This window comes from Myotis daubentonii, chromosome 3 (assembly GCF_963259705.1).
Source record: "Myotis daubentonii chromosome 3, mMyoDau2.1, whole genome shotgun sequence".
NCBI classification, from domain to species: Eukaryota; Metazoa; Chordata; class Mammalia; order Chiroptera; family Vespertilionidae; genus Myotis; species Myotis daubentonii.
The window spans coordinates 27,387,358-27,411,932 of record NC_081842.1 but is presented as its reverse complement, the minus strand read 5'-3'; the positions used below and the strand labels follow the sequence as shown (position 1 = coordinate 27,411,932).

General features: G+C 39.2%; 1 pseudogene; it reads left to right on the top strand.

Moving 5' to 3' along the window:
* Positions 1–872: 872 nt before the first annotated feature.
* LOC132229149 (PMS1 protein homolog 1-like) overlaps positions 873–24,575 on the top strand; it is a 37,912-nt pseudogene continuing 14,209 nt past the window's right edge.

Here is a 24,575-nt window from a genome sequence, read left to right as displayed (position 1 = left end):
CTTCATTCTCTCTGGCCAGATACAAGACTCTGGCATGATAAAAAAAAAAACATAAAGCCAATTAGGTAATGCCAGTGTTCATGCTGATTACCAAGTGAATTTTGGATATAAGTGTGACAAATGGTGCTGTCAAGTTCTATTATGTGAAGGACTAGTTATTGTTTATCTTGAAAACATGTATGTAATGGGTTGTATTTGCTCGGCTGTAGGAAAGGGTGAGCTTTCTGTTTTGGCAATCTCTTTGCAATTGAATGTGATGAGCATTACATTCTGGTTTAATGCTTGTTCAATAATAAAACTTTATTTTTCTTCTATCTTTTTGGAGAGGTTCTATGTTAGTTTCTGAAGTAAATAGCCTGGCTAATAGTGCTCACACAACAGTCAGGTAAAAAAAAATATATATATATATATATATATATATATATCTTTTATCTAAAGCTCCAAACTTTTGGAATACTAACCAGGTGAACCACCCTCTCCAAATCCAAGACTTTAATATTGAAAAAGCATGAGGAATATGACTCTAGAATCCAATGAAAATCATCTATGGTTGGAAACATGGGAAGCCAGGAATCTTGCCTGCTAGTGTGCCTCTTAAGGAGCTATTCACATTTGGAATGGGTATATGAAAATCCAGTATTGCAGCAGCCTAAAGACAGTTCTTTTAATTTATATAAATTAGCATTGATATCCCCTTTGGGATGGATGAGAGCACAACTCTGGTTAGAGTTAGCCGGTAATGAACTGGCTGCTCTATTTGAAGACATGGCATGTATGGCTGATGGCCTAACCCTGAGTCCACTTCATGTGAGGGCCTATATTTCATCTCTAGGAGTCTCATCATTCATACAGTTTTTAATGAAGAAGGAGACATGATGAAAGAGCACAATCCGGGAATAATTAAAAACTTGGATAAAAGACTATACCTTCATAAGAAGATAACAGGATGGAGAGTAGTTGAACTAAGGTAAATAAACAAGGTAGTAAGCTGATGAAAATGACAGTGCCATTAATTTTCATTTTTCTTGGCCCTATGCATGTAAAAGGAGCCCTTCCTATTTGGATCATGAGCAAAGCTGAGAAGCTGTCTAGGATTCCTCAGTATCCACATGCCTTTCTCAGGAATACATATTAGTCATGTAAAGGATTCTGTTGCTTTTGTTGAAGTTCTTCAAAGCAGTTATAGCTCCATTCATGGATTGCTACCTCATGGACTTCAGCTACCAGCAGACTTTGCTCTTTTGATGAGGCAAGAACATTGGGGTCCACAAGATCATGACAACAAGGGATACTGTGGCAAAGGATAGCTGATTACCTACTGCCTCCCATGACCATGGAAGGACTAAGGACATTAGAAACCCATCAGGAGGAGTTGCTAATGGCAGTACTTGAAGCCTTTTAGTAAAGCTAAGCTGGGAGAAGATGCAGTGGGGTACTGACATGATGGGTGAGTTCCCTATTGATTTCCATTAGCAGTTTGTTGCAGCTCAACATTCACTGGCATGGACCATGGGACAGATCAAAATCATTCTCTAGTTTCATCAATCTTTGTCTGAATTCTCTTGTAGACTACCCAAACCCAAGTTAACATGAAGGATGGTAAAGACAGATAATTACTCTAATCCTGGCATCAGGTACTCAGTTTTCAGGCAATCTAGAGAAAGACCAAAAATAAAAAAACTTCAAGACTGCTACACTGGCTGCTCAGACAGGATTTCTTACTAATGGGAATAATCCCTACTCTGTGCAATTTATAAAGGCAAAAAATGAAAAAAAGGGATATTGTATGTCACTGTTGCAAGAGGAAAAGATGTTAGAAGGATTATGGGGGGAAAAACTCTGTAGGATGCAGGAATTATAGAAAAAAAGAGAAACAGAAAAGCCTAGAAGGACAAAATTCTCAGCTATGAGATAATTTTCAAATGGCTCAGAATTGACAGATTGAGGAAACCGTGGAAGTGAAAGTTGTGAACCATACATGTCAATAACTTTTTCTAAATCAGGCTAATTCATCCTTGCCTCTTGTGATAAATATTTGGTATGACTCATCCTGTAATTTTCTCAGATATTTCTTCCATTCCATTTGGTAAAGATCAACACAGGTTGTTAGTAGTTTGAGTCAGCTTTCTACCTTTTGTTTTTCCACCACTATTCCTATACAAGCAGGTCCTCTTAATAACACACATTATTACTTTTTCTTGATTTTCCTGTAAATCTAGGAGAATTTACAGGAGAGACCTGTGCTGCGATTTAAAAGCTATCATATTTTGAACTCTGGGTGGAGTGTTTGTGGAACTTTTTTGGGAAAAGTCTCCTCAGTTGGTTATTGTGCGCCTTATTAAAAAACACACACAACAACAAAAAACAATAATACACCGGGAGCATGTCAAAGAGTGACAGTCTCATATTGACCAGGAAAAGCACCCTGGTCAGAAACAAATAGAAGCATCAAAACTCTAGGGAATAATGATACTGGTTTAATTTGACACGTAGAACCAATAGAAATAGCTTACCAGAAGGATAGGTTATGCCTACGTGTAAAACAGTATTATTTGTTGAGTGCCCAATTAAAAGAAATAAAACTGATTACTTCAAAAATAAAAAAAAAGGAAGAATTTAAAAAGGGGAACTTACCTTATTACCTATGCTCCCACACTTCTGGTAAAGGAGGATGATGAATTTAGTAAAGATGGTCCCGCTATATAGATTTGTAGAAGATCTTGGAAGTTAATCTCTGTAGTTCCTAACCCTGGAAATATTCTGAACTATTCTGATTTCTGACTTTGGCACTATTGTTTGCAAAGTGGATCTCTGTAACTAATCTACTCTGCAATCTCTTCCTCCATTTTTCCTTCCCTCCGTCCCTCCTCCCCTTCTTGCTCTCCTTCTTTCTTTCTCTCTTCCCTCCCCACTCCCTCCCTCTCTTCATTCCCCTCCCTTCCTTCCTTCCTTCCTTCCTTCCTTCCTTCCTTCCTTCCTTCCTTCCTTCCTTCCTTCCTTCCTTCCTTCCTTCCTTCCTTCCTTCCTTCCTTCTTCCCATCATGTTCCTCTAATGGACCACTCTAAATTCTTATTTGCTTTTGCTTATGAAGGAGTCCAGTATTTATGGCAAAGTAGACTTGCAGGTTTTGGGTCTTTCCTACTATATTGTCTAGTTATTTAAAAATATAGACAATTTTTGAGACTAGTCTAGTATTATAAATAGTGAATTCCAGCTTTCATATAAGAAAAGAAATGAATCTCTGACTGAACAACTGCATGATAATTTCCCAGACCTTCTGGTCTGGATTCTAGAATCTGAAGAGGCTTTGGAAAAACTGAAAAGTGGCTATAATGTCTTCTCCAGCTCTGCAGATCCAAGATTTTGAAAAATATGACCTTATTTGTCTGAAATTCATAATGCATATTTGATAGTGTTTACTGATGGATCATGAACTTGGGATAAAAATGGCCCACTTAAGGCTCTCTGTGTTGTGGTGAGTTTTCATAATACCTTTGAAGCTATGCTTTATCTGTACAAACAGAAGAGTTAATAGTAGTCACTACAGCCGCAGCTCTTGATTCTGCATTTAATATGAATATATACATCACAATTATATAAATATAATGTATCTTTGGTGTCTGTCATGCCACAGAGATAATTTTTAATAGGAGGTTTTCTACTATAATGAGAATTAAAATATCTCATAAAAATTTATAGCTCCTCTCTTAGAAACTTTATAATTGCCTGTTCAGATATCAGTAATGCATTATAGAGCTCACACAGGGCAGGAGGACAAAGTTTCTAAGAGCAATAATTTTGCTGATAGAGCTGCAAAAGCTGCTATAAAAACATGGCAGCCTTGAAACTTAGAAACTCCACTTTTAACACAACGAGAAACTTTTGTTCACTTTAAAAAATATGCTCAGGAAACAAAATAAACTAGAAAAATGACTATAAAGGGAACTAAAGTAATTTGACAAGATTATGGGAATTACCTAGCAAAAGAATTCCTACACCACAAACCTTATTTGCTTGATTAGTGTTGTTAGGCTGTAAAAAAAAAATCATCTGCATAAAAGAAGGATTTTAGAGACGCTAGATTGTTACTATGCCTACCAAAAACATATTTAAAATGTATTAAAGAGACTTATTAATTTTTAACAAAATTTTTACAGGCTACACCCAAGGTAAGCACAAATTCTCCCTAATCAGTTTTACTAGGAATCTGATGGCAGGTAGATTTCATTAAACTAGTGGTTGTAAAGTTAAGAGATATGAGCTACTTTTTATGTGTATGATGTCTAGATAGTCTGAGGTATTTTCTTCTTCAAAATCTAATACTCATACAAAGTTAATGGGTCTTTTCTAACAAAAAGAATAAGTGAACAAACTAAACGGGAAAAATCTGTTCTAGATACAGAGAACATTTTGACAACTGGCATATAGAGGGGTTGAGGAAATGGATGATAAGAGGGAAAGGATTAAGAAGTACAAGTGTTGCCTACTTGGGAATAAAGTCAATAATATCTTAATAACTCTGTATGATGTCAGATGGGTACTAGATTTATTGGGGCTATCACTTTGTAAATTATATAAATGTCTAATTTCTATGTTGTATGCCTGAAACTGATATAATATTATATATCAACTGTAATTTTAAAAGAAAAAAATATTTTAAAATGTACAGATTTCTACCCTAAGTAGTACCTACTAAAATTCAAATCACAGCACAAATGTCTCCAATTTGTACAGGTTTTTATACATTTAGAATAATGTATCTTTTCTTTATAACTTTACATATATGTATATAGTCTATATATGTATATATATATCAATGTTTATGCTATATGTATATAGATTATATATTATTAAAATACTAGGGGCCCAGTGCATGAAATTCGTGCACTGGGTGTGTGTGTGTGGGGGGGAGTGTCCCTCAGCCCAGCCTGCCCCCTCTCACATACTGGGAGCCCTAAGGCGTTGATCCCCATCACCCTCCAATCGCAGGATCGGCCCCTTGCCCAGGCCTGACGCCTCTGACAGAGGCGTCAGGCCTGGGCAGGGGACCCTCATTTCCCCCCATCACTGGTTCTGCCCCCAGCCCAGGCCTGATGCCTCTGGCCCAGGCATCAGGCCTGGGCAGGGGACCCCCAGACCCCTCCGATTGCTGGCTCTGTCCCTTGCCCAGGCCTGATGCCTCAGCCAGAGGCGTAGACCCCCATCACCCTCCGATCGCCTGATCGGCCCCTTGCCCAGGCCTGACGCCTCCGCCAGAGGTGTCAGGCTTGGACAGGGGACCCTCATCTCCCCCCGATCACTGGCTCTGGCCCCCGCCCAGGCCTGAGGCCTCTGGCCCAGGAATCATGCCTGGGCAGGGGACCCCCATCTCCCTCTGATCGCTTGCTCCACCCCCCGCCCAAGCCTGATGCCTCTGACCCAGGCTTCAGGCCTGGGCAAGGGGACCATCACATCCCCCTAATCCCCGGCTCCGCCCCCCACCCAGGCCTGATGCCTCGGCCAGAGGAGTTGACCCTCATCACCCTCCGATCACCAATCACCGGATCGGCCCCTTGACCAGGCCTGAGGCCTCCAGCAGAGGTGTCAGGCCTGGGCAGGGGACCCCCAGCTCCCCGTGGTTGCAGGCTCCGCCCCTGCCCCTGCAGGACGCCTCTGGCTGAGGCATCCGGCCCGGGCATCGGGGACCCGCAGCTGCAGTGGCCCCGCGATCGTGGGCTCCGCTTTAGGCCCAGGCAAGGGACCCCTAGCTCCCAGGACTGCCAGCTTCGACCGTGTCCAGCTCCCATCGCTGGCTCCACCCCTACTTCCTGCTATCGCTGGCCAGGGCGGAAAAGGCACCTGATTCTCCAATCATGGCTGGGGGGCAGGGCAAAGGCGGCCCCAGGGCCGCCTTTGCCCTGCCCCCCAGCTCTTAGCTCCCCCCTGGGTTTCCGATCACTGTCAGTGGCAGGGGGCTTCTTCCTACTTTCCCTTTCGCCTCCCTGCATTGTGCCTACGTATGCAAATTAACCGCCATCTTGTTGGCAGTTAACTGCCAATCTTAGTTGGCAGTTAACTGCCAATCTTAGTTGGCAGTTTACTGCCAATCTTAGTTGGCAGTTAACTGCCAATCATAGTTGGCAGTTAATTTGCATATAGCCCTGATTAGCCAATGAAAAGGGTATCGTCGTACGCCAATTACCATTTTTCTCTTTTATTAGTGTAGATTAATCATATCCTATATAATAAAAGGCTAATATGCAAATTGTCCCCTTGACCAGGAGTTTGACTGGGTGTACAACCAGGGGCAGGGCAGGCCAACCAACTGCTCAAGGCCCCTCCCCCCAGGCGGCCTGGCCCAATTGGCCCTGATTGGGTGGCCAGCCAGATCTCACCAATGCACAAATTCGTGCACCAGGCCTCTGCCTTAGTTATAATTTGTATGCTTCTATGCTACAACAAACTTCTATAAGAGCACATGTCAGTTTGGTTAACACAATGCCTAACAAAAATAAATGCTTTATAAATTAATATTTTTCCTGTTTTTAAAACCAAAGTTACTTATTTGACAGTGGAGCTATGACTACAGATAAAATTCCACTTCAAAATTGACATCTGGTTGTGACTGCAATTAGACATTTTAAAGAAAAATTCATTAATTTGTCAATTCATAATTTATTCTAAGAGTTATCCTTATAATATATACATTTTTAGAGATGCTGGTGAATATATCATATCTAATTTATAAATACTGATATTTAATAAAGAAGCTTTTTTGCTATTTTTGTAGTTATTATTTTACATGTATATGTATATAGATATTATACATACCTATATCAAGTGGCATATAATAATTTAGAAAGAACACTTCCAACTATTGCCTAATTTTCCTGTTCAAGCACACACGCTCTTGTTCTCACAAATGAACATGTGAAATAGAAAAAAGAAACAAAGTCCCAGCAGTGCTGCCTGACTTGTTTCTTTAGATTGGAGTTGACAGAAACGGACTTTTTAAACTTGCATTTAATAGTGAAAGCAAAGTGTTCCACTGTCAAGTTGAAGGTGGTAGAGGCTTCTATCCATATAAGTTCTGGGCCTCTTTTTTTCTGATGAAAAATTGACTACTACTGTGGGAGAAAAGGAGCAACATGAGGTTTTGTACTCCTGAGGTAGAAATACTGTCAAGGTAGAATAGGAACAGAAAGGAAAAGTGATTGGACAGTGGGTTTTTAAGGCAGCAGAAATCAGAGACCACTCTGAGATAAATTTCCGGCTGGCCCTAGGGCTGGAAATTCGGGGCCTGTGGGAAATTGAAAGTCCCAGTGTGATTCTGTGGGTCAGCTTTGTGGAAACAGAGGTGCTGCTGCCTAAGGGATCCATCGGAGCTCCCAGTGGAGGCGATCACCAGGCTTTGAGCCCTTGTCAATACTTCCCTCTGAATTCATCACAAAGCCAGGGTGTGAGGAAGCCCTTCCAAAGCTCTATGCTCTGTAGACTCCATCTATCAATCTGACTATCTTGGGAAAAGAGTGAATGGAGGGGAAAATATGAACAAATAAATCATTTAAAAATTTTCCAGATTTAATGAAATAATGAATCTTTTTAAAATACCCACCTATTTCCAGCTCCCAGAAAATTTAAGAAAGAAAAAAAAAAACAGAAGGAAAGAAAAACGTGAAGAAAGGAGTGAAGTTAAGGCACAACATCATAAAAAGTCAAAACATGTAAAAAGAGGAAAACATCCTAAATTTTCAGAAATATATACAATAAACAAAAAACAAATATCACAATAAAAGAAATCACAATGGTATCTTTAATCTCTGTATCCAACAGACAACAGAGTAATATCTCATAAATTTCACTGATAGGATATCTGATTCCAAAAAAATCTCATGAGTGGTAACACACCACACACACACACACACACACACACATGCACACACACAGGCACCTCACACAAACCCACTCATTAACACATTAGGAAGATAATAGGAAGGAGTATGTGATCACTGTAAAGAAATCTTTATCAACCCAGAATTATGATCAATACCATTTCAAAAAGTGATATAGAAATTTTTGTAAAATTATAGTATTTAAAAATAAAACTTAAATACATAAAAGTATATATAAAACAATTATTTAAACTGTCACATGATACTTATAATTTTAAAAATTATAGTAACACATACACAAAAATGAAAGTATGTCATCATTTCATAATTTGCAAAATAATCACTATTATTTATTTTATATGTTCCTGAATTTTTTGCAAACATAGTAAAGTACTATAAAATACAGTTTGCTATTGCTTCCTTTACATATTTTTGCTATTATCAGCAATAGTGAATTGAACATTTTTTAATTATCACAAGAACTTCCATTTGAAATTTTTCAAATGTAGACATGCTTATTAGATTTTGGATATGTTATATTTTGACATACAATATATTATTTAATTGTTTTAAATGGTTATAGCATATTGTATATCCTCTAAAAATGATTTTTTTCACAAACTCTGTCATAATTGTGTGAATTTTGTGTTAATGTTAATAATCCTAGAAGTTAAAATATAATCTTTTAATTATTTTAAATTAATTAGTATACTTAGATTTGTCTTTATTTATAGATTTATCTACTATTATATTTCTTTTAACATAAATGGCTCACTTTTATATGTAGTCAGTTCATTTTTTCTTGACTTGTAGCTTTTTATCCTAATGGAATTAGAAGTTTATACTTTTAAAATGTTTTCCTCAGATTTATCTTTCAGATTTATTCATAGCATCTTTTGAAGTTAAACATTTTTAAATACAATATTTTTCCTTATGTTACTATCTTCAAAATCAGGCACAGAAAGGCTTTCCAAAATTCTAATTATAGAAATGCCCTTCCATAATTTTTCTAGGAACACTTTTAGTTTGTTTTTCAGTGGATTTTGGTTTGTTAGCTGTTACAGTTGTTAGTGGATATCTAAATGTAAATAATCATTTAATCTTCAATTTAGAAATTAAAATATAGAAATAATAATACAAGGAATAGATCTAATTTCCCTTTCTCCTATATTGTAATAATTCTAACTAATGTAAAACTCAATTTAAACTGGTTAGTAATATAAAGAACATTTTTAGTTTACATCACTTAACAATCCAGGGGTGGGTCTGACCTGCATCTCAGAGTTTAAATGAGTTTCAACCTCAGGATTCAAACAATGAAATCAGAACCTGGTCTTTTTAAAATGTTTATCCCTTAGGTTTGTCTTAGTGTCATTTTCAGACTCATGTCAACTTGGCTAATGAATCTTAAATCCCAGCTCCCGGTTTCAACTCCCGAGAGAAACAGGTGATTGTTTTTATCATTTGAACAAAAGCCCTGGGATTAATTCTCATTGATTGGTATCGGGTATAAAGCTCCTTCCCAAAGCCAACATGGTCAGGTCAAGAGTTACTGATGAGTGGGCTTCTCCTCCCACCTTAAACTGCAGGCACTACCCCTGGAGCTGCATGAGAGTAAAATCAGAAAGAAAAAACAAAAAGAGTAATTTTACAACAGGAAGGAAAATGGATTTGAACAGCAAGAAAAACACTTATCCACTATTAGGAACTAATTATCCTATCACCCTTTTAGAATGTAATGAACCATTTCTAGCACTGATTTAAAATGTTATTTAGCACAAAAGCTAAACTTCTATGTGTTGAATTTCTTTCTCCAAACTCGGGGAATCTGCTCTCCTTGGTGAGAATGTTGTTGAATCTGTTGGTGATAATGACTGACAGGTCTGCATTGTTTGAATTGTAAACATCAACAAAATAACTTTATATTGTGTCGAGATTGGATGCTGTCAACGTGCTGCCCATTTTCTTTAGCAGACACTGATCTTTTACATGTTGTTCTTTACATGTCATGAAATATCATGTTTCTTAAATGTCAATGGCTTCTGCTTAAAGCACAAACACCTCTTGCCTAAGATCTTTTTACTGACTACAAAATCGCTCTCAGTCCTTGAATCCAAAGATGACAGGGAATTAATGACCTGAGCAGCATCCGCAAAAATCACTGATGAGAGTTAGTGGAGAAGCACTTCAGATTCCTTGCCCTAGAGTGGGAAAACTCAGAGTCAGATTAATATACTTTCCCAGAAGTCCCAGTGAGGTTGAGTCTCAGTTGCCCACAGCGGGGATTTGCTCATTAACCACATGTACTGGCTTCCTTCCCTCCTCTCCGAATCACTCCCCCACTATCTCAAGAGTGTTTTAGGAGTTACCTCTCAGATAAATTGTGTGCCCTCAAATAAAAATCAGCTTCTCTGGGAATCCATCCTAAAACTGCAAGATTTTACCTAATGAAATCAGTCAAGATTGCACTACACAGTTAGTTGCACAAACCTGAACGTGTTGCATAACCCATAACACATACATTTATATTTACATGCTAGTGACTTCTCTTTCCCATGCATATCCTACAAGTCTGCAACAAATATTGACATCAATGGATCCACACGGTGTAATATCTTCCATTTCACTTTAGATTTCCTTTAGAAGAATATCAAAAGGGCATGTACATAATTTGGAAGTTGATAAAGCAGCTCTAAATAGTGAGGTTTATAATCTCAGATGTGTGACATATGAATGCCAACTCCCATACAAAATGCATTCATAATGGCTCCTGTCTCAATATCCTGCTTTTTGAAGCACGAGTCCGTTTTAACATTTTAAAATGAACTTTAACACATTGTATGCATCTATAGGGTGTCTCCCAACAATGTATACACATTTTTTTTCAGATAGCTCAATTGATGCTTCTTTCTTTCCAGATTTAACTCATTATGGAATGAACAATTATTAAAGTGAATATATATTTTTTGTTACACTTTGTATTCTTTCTTTTCAGTAATTGCGGCTATTTTAAACATCTATTAATCTATATTAATCTAATAATAAATTCATCAAGTTAAACATTTAAAAAGTAAGCCTATAAAGATTCTCATTGGAACTCTATCAATCTTTTTTTATTAATATATTTTTTTATTGATTAAGATATTACATATGTGTCCTTGTCCCCACGTTACCCTCTATCCCCCCCCCACTCATGCCCTCACCCTCCCCCCATTGTCCATGTCCATTGGTTAGGCCTATATGCCTGCATGTAAGTCCTTTGGTTGATCTTTCCCCCTTACCCCCACCTTCCCCTCCCCTCCCTCCAAAGCCCGACAATCCAATCAATGCCTCTCCATCTCTGGATCAGTCCTTTTTCATCAGTTTATGTTGTTCATTATATTCCACAAATGAGTGAGATCATGTGGTATTTATCCGCTCTCCAGTTCCATCCATGCTGTGGCAAATGGTAAGAGTTCCTTTTTCTTCTTCCTCTTCTTAAAGAATCCCTTTCAGCATTTCATATAATGCTGGTTTGGTGGTGATGAACTCCTTTAGCTTTTTCTTATCTGTGAAGCTCTTTATCTGTCCTATTCTGAATGATAGCTTTGCTGGATAAAGTAATCTTGGTTGTTGGTTCTTGCTATTCATCGCTTTGAATATTTCTTGCCACTCTCTTCTGGCCTGCATGGTTTCTGTTGAGAAATCAACTGACAGTCGTATGGGTACTCCCTTGTAGGTAACTGACTGTCTTTCTCTTGCTGCTTTTAAGAGTCTCTCTTTGTCTTTTGCTCTTGGCATTTTAATGATGATGTGTCTTGGTGTGGTCCTCTTTGGATTCCTTTTGTTTGGGGTTCTCTGTGCTTCCTGGACTTGTAAGTCTATTTCTTTGACCAGGTAGGGGAAGTTTTCTGTCATTATTTCTTCAAATAGGTTTTCAATATCTTGCCCTCTCTCTTCTTCTGGTACCCCTATAATTCTAATGTTGGTACACTTGAAGTTGTCCCAGAGGCTCCTTACACTATCTTCATATTTTTGGAATCTCCTTTCTTTTTTCTTTTTCGGTTGGGTATTTTTTGTTTCTTTGTATTTCAAATCTTTGACTTGATTCTTGGGATCCTCTTGTCTGCTGTTGGATCTCTGTAAATTATTCTTTATTTCAGTCAGTGTATGCTTAATTTCTAGTTGGTCCTTTTTCATGTCCTCCATGGTCTCACTATACTTATTGAGGGACTCATTAAATTTATCGGCGGTTTCCATAAAATTCTTGAAAAACCTTATAAACGTGGCCTTGAACTCTATATCCAGTCATTTGCTTTCCTCCGCTTCTGCCATTTGTGACCTGTTTCTTTGTCTCCACATTTTGGCTGCTTCCCCTGTGTTGATAGAGTGGCTTTGTGTGCTAGGTGTCCTGTAGGGCCCAGTGGCTCAGCCTCCCCAGTTACCTGAGGTGGACACTCTTGGTGCACCCCCTTGTGGGCTTTGTGCACAGTCTTGTTGTAGCTATGCCTTGGTTGTTGTAGGATCACTGGGAGGAATTGATCTCCAGGCCAATTGGCAGTGAGAATCAGCTGTGTCTGCAGTGGGAGAACTTCTGTGCTGGAGACACCCTTCTGGGGCAAGACTTGCTTCATTGGGGCTTTGGTGCTCACTGAGACTGCACCCTGAGTGTGTCCCTTATGGATCTGAGGAGTTGTGATCTGGATGGTTCCCCTCTGACCACTGGGTACACTGGCTCTTGGATCTAAGGAGGTGCTATGAAGAGAACTGCAGATTCCCCTTCCTTTTTTTGGAGTTTGGAAGTGCCCTGATGCTGCTCAGCTGTGTAGCAATGCAAGCCGCTGTGGGGCCTTGGGCCTTCTCTTGGAAGCTCTGGGTCTATCTGGCCTGGCTGCAGTTAGGTAATTACAGGTTGCAAATGGCCGGGGCATTCATATGCAAAAGCCTCTGCCACAGCCTGGGTGGGGCGAGGTCTCAAGGAATCAAAGGGCGGAGCAAGCAGCTATGGCGGAGCCTCAGCCCCGCCCTAAGGAGTCAAGAGTCCCAGTGTCCGGGCAATGGCTGCAAGCACCTCTGAGGGAAAGCCGCCCTCAAGCTCGCCTGCTGCCCGACAGACCAGTTTCTCCCTGTATGAGTTCTGGGTCCTCAGAGACTTCCCGGAACCGGATTTCAGAGCCCTCGGGAGCTTGTGTCTCCCTCGGAATTCAAAAAGACAGCCGCGTCCTCAGGTGCCAGACCCTTTCCGAGTGCGCGGGCCCCGTACCTCTGCACTCCACCTCCCCAGCTCCTCTGGCTCTCAGTGTGCTTTTCTTTCCTTCTAGTTGTAGAATTTACACTCAGCCAGCCTTCCTGAAGTTCTGGATGATGTCCGTTTTGTGTTTTTGATGTAATTTTCAATTATTGTGGGAGGCAGCAATTTCCCAGTGTTTATCTATGCCGCCATCTTAGTTTCTCCCCGGAACTCTATCAATCTTATGTAATAAATATGAATAATGAAAATATTTACTTTTAAAATTTCCTATCCAGCCTTATGCTATATTTTTTTCTTTTGTTCACATTTTGTTTTATGTCATTTAATAACATTCTTTGTATATGTCTTATGCACGTTAGTTCTTGCTAAGTACTTTAGATTTTTTTTTTAATACCATGGCCTTTTTCTCCCATTTTTCTAACAGAAAGGTAGTTATATTAAACAATCTAAGCTATTACTCTTGGAATCCTTTCCTCTTCAAATCACCAAAGAATTGATTTGAAACACAAAGAAGAGAAATGCTAACATTTTATTTCTAATTTTGTTACCTCTTGTTATATATGCACAGTTCCTTTTATCACAGGAGAAGGTTCCAGGGGTTTGAAGATACATACACACTTTCTTTTGGTTCATTTATTCCAGTTAAGAATTCACCCTTATAAGCATGCTAGCGGCCATCAACCATAATAAGCATGTGTTATGCAATAGTATCAGCGAGTCAGACAGAGAAAGGAATTTGAGCAATTTGAGGGAAGCATTTGGTTTCTAATTTTTACTGTGCGCTGGAGTCTCCCTATAGAAAAACAAATGTCAGCTGCTGAAATGTCATGTTGCTTTGGTTTTATGATATTCAGGGAGTGAGAACCATGATTAAAGCTGTGAGTGATCAAGAGTTTAACCAGCTAAGGGCAGGTACCTCAGGGTTAATGCAACCATGTTTCTTTAACTGTTTGGAGGGGTCTGCTGATAAAGAAAGTAGCTTTCTAAAGAATAAAATCAGTGACTGCTTGTTTCAGAGTGCAGTCCTTTGACTTGGGAATTTTATAAACTTTCAGTCTTAAGTGAGCATCTGAAAGAGATGTCCAAATAAGACCAAATGTGTCAAAGATATGATACCCAAGCAACCACAGAAAAGCTCCATCAACACTTTGTAGCTGATGCTGCGGTTATTTGGATGCAAACTCGAGCACTCTTCTACCTTGCTCCTTGAAATAAGAGGTTCTTTGAAAATCAACTCTCAGTAATTTTAAGAACCCTGCATTAAACACGTAAGATGCACTATTTTAAACACATTAAGCAAACAGCTCTGTGTTGGATCTAATTAGATTCATTCAAATATAGTCTTAGGATATATCATCTCAGGTCCAGGTCTTATGCCTGCCCCTCTCTCTCCTTCCATTCTGTTATCATCCACTCTGGATATGGGTTTGTGTTCCCTCACTGCACTATTTCTGCCAGCATCACTGCCCTGCTCCCACAGTTCTTCTAGGAGTCTATTGACACAGTAGGATGCACAACACTCTCCTACCAGGAGATACATTTTCATGGCAAAAGAGGTGATGCAATGATTGTATAAGCATAGGACCCATTGGCTTTTTAAATATGTTTCAACACTTAAATGCAACTGATCTCATCTAGGGCATGAGGTCCAAGATTAGATCTTCCTCTTCAAGGGAATGCAGCGAAAGTTTCACTGAACTTGAAGCCGCAACTGTTACCTAGTTACGTTCTCAATGCCAACAACGTGGCAGGCACACAAAAGTGTTACTACATTGACAGGAACAATAGAACATGGTTTTCATCAGGAGCCTGGATTGTTGGTAGACAGCAGAAGCATGGAAAAATATGAAACCTCTCTTGTGCATTAAGATGCACTTGTCCTCACAGCTTTCTTATTTCATCTGCTGATTCTACAACCAGTTCCACAGCTCACATAGCAAGATACTGTTGCTTCTACCCTGGGTTTTGCTGTTCGTGTTGAAGTGGAGACACTGGGAAGAACAGTTTATGCATTTCTTAAATGGGTGATGCTTTTGCCCCATGAGGACAACTTTGAGGAATAGTGTATAATTTTATCTTTTATTTCCCTGAGTGTCAGTCCTGAGATGCATTTTATTTGACTCTTCAGGAGATCCTGATATAATGAAGAAGCAGACTTGGCCAGCTGCACTATGCATCCTTTTATTGGCTCCCCCTCCTTTCTTGCTTCACACATCTTCCTCGCTCTTGCTCTCTGGATCACATTTTACAATAAAGTCCTGTCAAACTCTGGGGAACTCAGGGTCCCGCAGTCTCCAGGACTCATTCGTTGGGAGTAGTTTTTAAGGCTACTCTTTGTTCTTTAGACCATGAAAGGAAGAAAGTGTGAGGTGCTTACTGCCTAGGTCTTCATGGTGAATAGGGTTTAAGTGGTTCTACCACTCAAAGAATCCACTTATTTCTCATGCCAAGCTCACAACCACCATTTTCTTTACACTTTTCAGGGTGCTTATTGGCAATCATAATCTCTAACTCAACTTTCAGGGCACTGGGGTGTGATAGTCCCAGCCATTTGTTGCCAATGTACCCTTGTCTACAAGAATTCAGCTTTCTCGGAGATCCGGGTACCTGCTCTTCATGCAACTGTTGGCAGCACTCAAGTCTAACTTAGCATAATTGCTATGAGCGTAGCCTTTAAAGATATAAGAACTCTTTAATCTTGGGATAATAAAGCCTTAGCTTTCTGTATTCATTCCTAAAGAGCTTGATCTGAGAAAAAAATGACAGCTAAATAATCATCTTTCTTATTTCACAAAAGTTTGAAGAAAAGCATTTATTTTTGGTGAGGTGAGAAGACTGGACTTGGAAACGAGAAAGGATGTTGACTTTCACATTTATTTCTTACTGGGTGTATATCTTTGTGCAGGTGTGAGTCCTAGTCTTCTCACCATTAATTTGGAAATAATAATAATAATATCTATAATACTGCCCTGGTTGGAATGTTGTCCTGTACACTAGAAGGTTTCAGGTTTGATTCCCGGTCAGGGGACATACTAGGTTGTGTGTTTGATTTCTAGTCAGCAAGCTTATTTGAGGCAACCAATCATGTTTCTCTCTCACATTGATGTTTCTCTTTTACTCTCTCTTTCTCTGTCTCCCTTCCTTCCTCTCTCTCTAACATCAATAAAACATATCCTTCATTGAGGATTAAAAATAATAATATCTACAATGCAAAGTTGCTGTGAAAATAACAGGCAATAATATTTGTAATAAATATTTGTTGAATATTTATAGAAATAATTTTATCAAAGAACAAATGTGACCTGCTGAAATATATTTTGATGTAACACAGAATCTATTTCTGACTCATCTGAAATGACAAAAAAATGGGCATCTATATCTCATAGAACCAAGGTCAGAAGAAAGAGGTGCTCCTGACAGAGTTAGGTTTGAATTTTCTATTCCTCATAAAGATTATCTAACTATAAACGTGCATCATGACACCTAAATTTAATATGTAGTCCTATAATGTCAAAATAAAAATGATAGTATGTACACATTAAAATAAAAAATAGATATATTATTATCTATATTAAAATCATTATTTTCCTATATGATTAGACTTTAATTTTTATCCTTAGCTTTATTTATCTATAAAATGGGGATGGGAACACCTATCTTAGAAGGGATAAGTTCTTCCAAATAATGTTTCAAAGTTTGAAAGGTAATGAATATTTAAGGAATGTTTACTGAAGAAATGTCTAAGAAAATGTTTAAAGACTGTGAAGTACTAAGAAAATGTAAAGTACAATTAACTTTAAAAATATGCCTTAATTCATTGTTCAGGGTCAAAAATCCCTTTAGTTGAGTTCTTAAATAATTGAACAATATAAAACACATTTCAAACACTACAATTTTATTTCCACATTTATTTCTCTGATATATCATATTTTCCTTACATTTTGATGAATAAAGAGTATACAGAAATAATATTAGTAAAAGGGATTCATCTCATTTTGTTACTACCCACTACTTGAATGTAGGCTTTTATTCCCATTTCCTTTAAAAGCTTTAAGGGCAATTTGGATATTCATGGATGAAAAATGAAGTAGGCTGCACTTTTGAACTCTATGAAAGTGTTTGGAATTCCAGATGATTTGTAGGTTGTAGGAAACAAAGCTGGAAAGGCAACTTTATCCAGCAATTAGAAAAGAAACAATATACCTTGCTTTCTATCATCTGCATAAATAAATATGGCATTTATTTATAACTAGAGGCCTGGTGTACAAAAATTGTGCACTGAGGGGGTGTCCCTCAGCCTGGCCTGTGCCCTCTCACAGTCTGGGACCCCTTGGGGGATGACCACCTGCTGTCTTAGGCCCTCTCCCTGGGGGATTGGGCCTAAGCTGGCAGTCAGACATCCCTCTGGCAGCCTGGGAGCCCTCAGGGGATGTTCACTTGCCAGCGGGGAGCAGGCCCAAGCTGCAGTCGGACATCCTTAGCGCTGCTGAAGAGGCGGGAGAGGCTCCCACTACCACCACTGTACTGGCAGCCATCAGCCTGGCTTGTGGCTGAGAAGAGCTCCCCCATGTGGAAGCGCACTGACCACCAGAGGGCAGCACCTGCATTGAGCATCTGGTCCCGGGTGGTCAGTGTGTGTCATAGTGACCAGTCATTCCCAGTCGTTCTGCTGTTAGGGTCAATTTACATATTTCCCTTTTATTATATAGGAGTGCCTGGCCAGCCTGGGTGAGGGGCTGATGGCTTTTTGCAGGCTAGCCACACCCCCTTCAGTGTGGAGGCCCCCCCAGGGGTACCTGGTCAGCCTGAGTGAGGGGTTGAGGGCTGTTTTCAGGCTGGCCACACCCCCTTCAGGGTGGGAGGGTCCTGCTGGGGTACCTGTCCAGTCTGGGTGAGTGGCTGATGGCTGTTTGCAGGCTGGCCATAGCCCCTTCAAGGTGGGGGTCCCTGCTGGCCAGTCTGGGTGAGGGGCTGAGGGTCATTTTCAGACTGGTTAAGCCCCCCAGCGGGGACCCTCACCCCATGAGGGTGTGTCCAGCCTGGGTGAGGGGCTGATGGCTGTTTGCAGGCTGGCCACAACCACCAGCCACCCAAGCTCCCAGTGGAGGCTGACTGGAAGCAGGTATCTGGGATTTATTTGTCTTCTATAATTGAAACTTTGTTGCCATGAGCAGAGGCCACAGCCAGCCAGGGCAGGCGGGAAGCTTGACTTCCTCCATCGCCCGGGCATCCAAGTCTCCTGCTTGCTCCAGCTCCGTGGCTGCCAGTTGCCATCTTGGTTGGGTTAATTTGAATATAGTTCCTCTGATTGGCTGGTGGGCGTGGCTTAGGGCATAGCGAATGTATGATCAAATAGCATCTTTGTCTTTTATTAGTGTAGACTAGGGGCCGGGTGCATGTAATTCATGCATCTTAAAAGGAACTGTGGGCCGAGAGGCTTTGGTGGGTACAGGGGTTTGTCTCGACCCATCCTCGGCACCCCTGACCAGCCCCTCTTGCCTTGGCCACCAGACCCCTGTCTGCCAGCAGCCCTGCTCCTGCTGCCACCACTCCCATGCACTGACGGCACAGAGCGATTGGTCCCGGCACCAGCAATGGGTCTGAACGGGACCGACGTCATCAGTGGGTGCGAGTGGTGGCTGCTGCCCCAATCACCCCTCAGGAACAGGAGAAGGTGGAGAAGCCCTCAGGGTCAATCGAGGCCAGCAGCCACTGCTCGCAGCCACTGACAGTGCCAAGCAATCGGGGCTGGCGCTGGGCACAGGCAACCGGTGCAAACGGTGGCTTTGGGACCAGCAGAGGGTGCGAGTGGGGCCTGGCCGGAAGCAGGTGCAAGTGCTGGGCAGGACCAAGGCAAGCAGGAGCAAAGAATTTTTAGTAACCACCAGAGTCTCGCCCCAATGACAGCGACCAGCGTCCTGCCTTGGTGTAGAGCCCCTGCTCACCTGCTCCAACATCCCACCACAGCCAATGCCTGCCATGTTCCAAGCTCTGCTGCCTGCTGCCCTCGCTCGCCATGTTCCGCAGGCACTCCCTGGTGGTCAGCACACGTCATAGTGACTGGTTGTTCCTCCATTGGGTCTATTTGCATATTAGCTCTTTATTATTTAGGATGTTCACACCAATGTAGAGAAAAAGCAGATTTTTTAAAAGCACCTATCAGCACTTTTTGAATGCCATCATTCTATGTATTCTAAGTAGATTATATTTTCCCTTTTATCAGTGATTTTTTTAAAAGGCAAAAGCTTTCAATAAGCCCAGAGAAATTTAACATTGCGTTGGTGCCCTGGAAGTCAAAAGAGACTGTTTTCCCTGGGGATTTACTGGTATATATTGTATCTGTGGGGTATTTTTGGAAATAAAACTGTCAAAATCATTTTAGAAAAGGAAGTTGCACTGTTTAAAATATTAGTGCTTTTACCTTTTTTATATTATGCTCCATTTTGCAAAAAAAAAACACCCAAAACCTTTTTATTTTGAAAATCTAACAAACACAGAAATGTATCAGGAATAATAAATAACTCCCTTAGAACCTTTATCGAGATTCACCAATTGTTATTATTTTGCTACATTTGTTTTATCATTGTCTGTCCTACACACACACACACACACACACACACACACACACACACACGCTAATTTTTATGAACTGAGGATTGGTTGCCATGATCAAAATTTTAGCAAAAAAATTTCTCTTTTGCATGACTTTTTTTTACTTCTGTGTCTCTATCTTTATTTCTTTTTTAATTTAATTTTATTTTTTGATTAAGGTATGACATATGTGTCCTTATGCCCCCATTGCCCCCCACCTCCCCTCTTATGCCCTCACATCCTGGTGTCTGTGTCCATTGGTTAGGCTTATATGCATGTATAAGTCCTTTGGTTGATCTCTCTCCCTTACTCTCACCCTCCTCTATCTTCCCTCTGAGGTTTGATGGTCTGATTGATGCTTTTCTGTCTCTGGATCTGTTTTTGTTCATCAGTTTATGTTGCTCATTATATTCCACAAATGAATGAGATCATGTGATATTTATCTTTCTCTGACTGGCTTATTTCGCTTAGCATGATTCTCTCCAGTTCCATCCATGTTGTTGTAAATGATAAAAGTTCCTTCTTTTTTACAGCAGTGTAGTATTCCATTGTGTAGATGTACCACATTTTTTTAATCCACTCATCTGCTGATGGGCACTTCAGCTGTTTCCAGATATTAGCTATGGTGAATTGTGCTGCTCTTTGATGAACTCTCCAGCTCTGTTCCTCTAGGTCAATGGTTGGCAAACTGCGGCTCGTGAGTCACATGAGGCTCTTTGGCCCCTTGAGTGTGGCTCTTCCACAAAATACTGACTTCTGCGCATGGGCCACGAAGTTTCAATCGCACTGTATGTGTACGCCCACATGTGGTATTTTTTGGAAGAGCCACACTCAAGGGGCCAAAGAGGGGCATGTGGCTCACAAGCTGCAGTTTGCCTACCACAGCTTTAGGTTATTTGATAAGTATTGGAATGTCAGCTGTGTTACTAAATGCTTATGGTAAGAAATATTTCTAATTAGCATACTGTATGAATACTTTTTAGTAAATATACTTCAGCTCCCCTGAATGTGATGACTGTAATAACTGGCATATCCTTTGAGGGGACCCTGGAAGCACTTTTGATGGAGTTGTTATTAGAGATATCGGGTCCTGTGGAGCCTGAGACTTTTAAGCTAGACCAGTTCTTACAACCTTCTGATTTGAATCATGTCTCAGAGCCTTTGAGATGTCAGATTGCAGCAAGGAATTTGGCAAAGAACAATTCTTGACCAACTCCAACACCCTTTTCTGACAAGTTGCAATTCCCACCCTGTTGCTTCTGTATGGAGTGGTGCCAAGTGTGGCCAATGAGGTCTTGTGAGTCTGAATGACTAGTTGTGTCTAAGAAGAGTCTCAGGTTACATCTCAGGTTGAGGACCATGCCCCTTGATCCTTACATTTTTCAGTGTCTATTTCTTAAAACGAAGGATAGAATATCGTATAACCATAGAAACGTAGCAAATTCAGAAAATTTTAAATAAATACAATAGCTTTTTAACTAACATACAGTTTACATTTCAATTTATTCTGTTGGCCCAATAATATCCTTTTTATAACTGTTTCCCCTCGAGTACAGGATCCAGTTCAGGATCATATGCTGCATTTGATTCTCATCTTTATTTATTTATTTTTCCTCTGGAAGAGTAACTCAGTTTTCTTTGTCTTTCTTGACATTGACACGTTGAGGATGCCCCTCGCATTTGGATTGTCTGATTCTCCCTCAGGGTTAGATTCAGGAATACATCCTCAGCCGGAATATTAGAGAAGCAATGTGTCTTTCTCAGGATATCACATCTGGGAGCATGTGATGTCCCTGGGCTCTGCATTAGTGATATTAACTCAGATCATCTAGTCCAGTGATTGTCTGGTATCTCCAATGTATAGTTACTATTTTTTTTTCTTTCAACTAATAAGCAATATGTAATGATATAAAAATTCAATTTTGTTTGTCTGTTTTTCTTATTTGTTCTTCAGTTGCTTTCAGTTTTATACCACGCATATAAGTGAAATCATATGGTTCTCAACTTTTCTGTATGACTTGTTTCACTTAGCATGATATTTTCAAGGCCCATCCATGTTGTTGTAAATGGCAGTATTTTATCTTTTCTTATGTCTGAGTAGGTTTCCCTATAGACACAGACAATAGTATGGTGGTTGCTAGAGGGAAGGAGGTTGGTAGTTGGGGGTTTAGTAAATGATAAAAGGGGTCAAATATATGGTGATGAAAGATGATTTGACTTTGAGTGATGGGCAGGCAATACAATATACAGATCATGTATCAGAAGTGTACATTTGTAACCTATATAATCTTTTAACTAATATCTCTCCGATAAATTTAATAATGAGTAAAAAATTAAAAAATAGGTCAAAAGAATATCATTTTTGTTATCTCTGTTGAGCTTTACATTCTTAAGTTTGAGAAAAACAAATATTACAAAAAATATGATAAGTAGATTAATTTTGAGGAATTTTCACGTATTTTCCATAAAGAAAAATAATAAATTCCCAATTAGGCAAATACCTAGTGTAATTTTAAGAAATCATCCTTTATTTCTTCAGATTTAAGTTAAAGCAAAGATGCCCTAAAGAAATTGATGGAATATAAATTCCCAGTGGAAACAGTATGACCAAGAAGTAGATTTTTAGTCTGAGTTTCCTTTAGGCATTATTTTCTTAATTTAAACCTGGAATAATGAAGGATGGTTTGCACATTGATAGTGTAGGTTTCTTGTTTTAACATGAGCATTTCAGAAATTACAAATGACACCTGCCTAGTCAGCACAAGTTTAGATAAATACTGTGGGGTGCTGAAGATCTGAATAGCCCATTTATTTAAATCTGCTAAGGAAAAGATGTAGGTACAGGAATAGACTATACACAAATAATCTTTTGATAGCAAGGTGCCTTGGTGGTTTATAATTATGAGATTAGAAATTATCATAGACACACTGGATAGAGAGCTTATTAATTTATAGAATCAATAAATAGTACTTGCAAAAATTTACTCTTACTTATGTTATGGATTTTTGTAGAATAAAAGGGCCTGGACCTTATTTTAAAATATTAGTTAATCTTTTAGATAACGTGTGCTAACCTTATCTGATCCACCTACGTGGAGACTACTATAAATAACATTTAGAAAACGTGTCAAGCTTACATCAATTAATATTTTATAAATTTCATGATAAACATATTTTTAATGCACTATTTCTTCAAGACATAGGTGAGAGTTTGATGTAGCTGCTTAATATAATAGGGCCAAGGTCACCCTAGTTTAATTTTTGAAGAAAGGTACCAAAGACCTACAACTTTCTTAAAGAAAAGAAATCACCTCAGAAAATTTCTCATATTGTTGATTGGTACATTAGTGTAGTGTTAAGCAAAAGGTTTTAAAACAAACAAACAAACAAACAACAAAACAAAACAAACAAAAAACACCAAGAAAACTATTTTGTTCAGAGGCTTTACAAATACTGAAAGAGCTCAGTTTGTAAAACACACACACACACACACACACACACACACAAACTGAAAGAACATGTAACTGGAGTATTTATGGAAGCGTTATTTTGGTAGTACTTGGGTTTTTTTTTTTAACTACATACTCATAAATCTGATACAATAACATTTTTTGAAAGCATAACCAGTAAGACTAAGAGTTTTTATTTTTACTCCCTCATTCAATATGTTGCTTTTGTCTGCTTTAAGTTTGGAGTAGCAAGGCAGTGTAAAAGTAAGAAAGTAGATTGTTTATTAACTGCTACGATCATAAACTGATTTCTGTGCTTCTTGGGCTTGGCTAGAGTTTAAAGCCATACCTTTTCTCTCCTATCTGATGCTATCTTTTTTTTTAATGACACCCATTACTGGTCATTTTTCACCTGTAGTTTTTATACTTTTAGGTGGAAATATGCAAGCAAATCTTGGTTAAAAACATTTTAAAATTAATAAGGTGTTAATTTTTAGATATGGCATATGGACCGGAAACTTATCTATTAAATCCAAAGCCTGGTAAGTTCAGGTCCACAAAATCACGGGTTTACTGTAAAATTCTATCCATAGATCTAGAGTGCTAAGTCTCAAGACTTCTAAACTGACCAATTTCCTTGAAGTTTTCCATTATTCCAAATTAGTCCCCTTTTTAACCCTATGAATATTCATATTTTGTAATAAGTTATGTGACAAAAAGTAAAGAAATAAATTTAGATGTCTCCATATGTTACTTTTTTTTTACTTTTGGCTTTAATATTCTTTTTTTATGTTTTTTATTGATTTCAGAGAGGAAGGTAGAGGGAGAGAGAGATAGAAACATCAATGATGAGAGAGAATCACTGATTGGCTGCTTCCTGCATCACCCCTGTTGGAGACCCAGCCTGCAATCCAGGCATGTGCCCTTGACTGGAATCAAACCCAGGGCCATTCAGTCCGCAGGCCAACACTCTATCCACTGAGCCAAACAGGCTAGGGCGGCTTTAATATTCTTTAAGAAGCAGCCTAACCAATGAGTTGCAACACTGGTATATTGTTCAAGTACTGTCCAAATACTTTCAGAAGCAATACATCAAAGCTAACCATGATATTCTGTTTATGAGCATTTAGTATAGTAAGTAGAATGTGACAAATTTCTATCTAAGCCTTTCTAAAATTAGAGATATTCCAAAGGGGTATACAATCAAGGGGTATACAGATGTCTAAGAGAATAATGTTAATTTTATTAAACATCACAGAACACCCTATTGATAAGGCAAATATAATAATGTAAATAAAAAGGACTATAGGCCCAAATCATAAAGCCACTTTTAGTTACCAACTTCAAGTTCTTCAAGGACTGGTGAATCCCTACTGACATCACCACTTGAAACAATCCCCAGGCTCAGTAAATAAAAACACTACCATTATTTA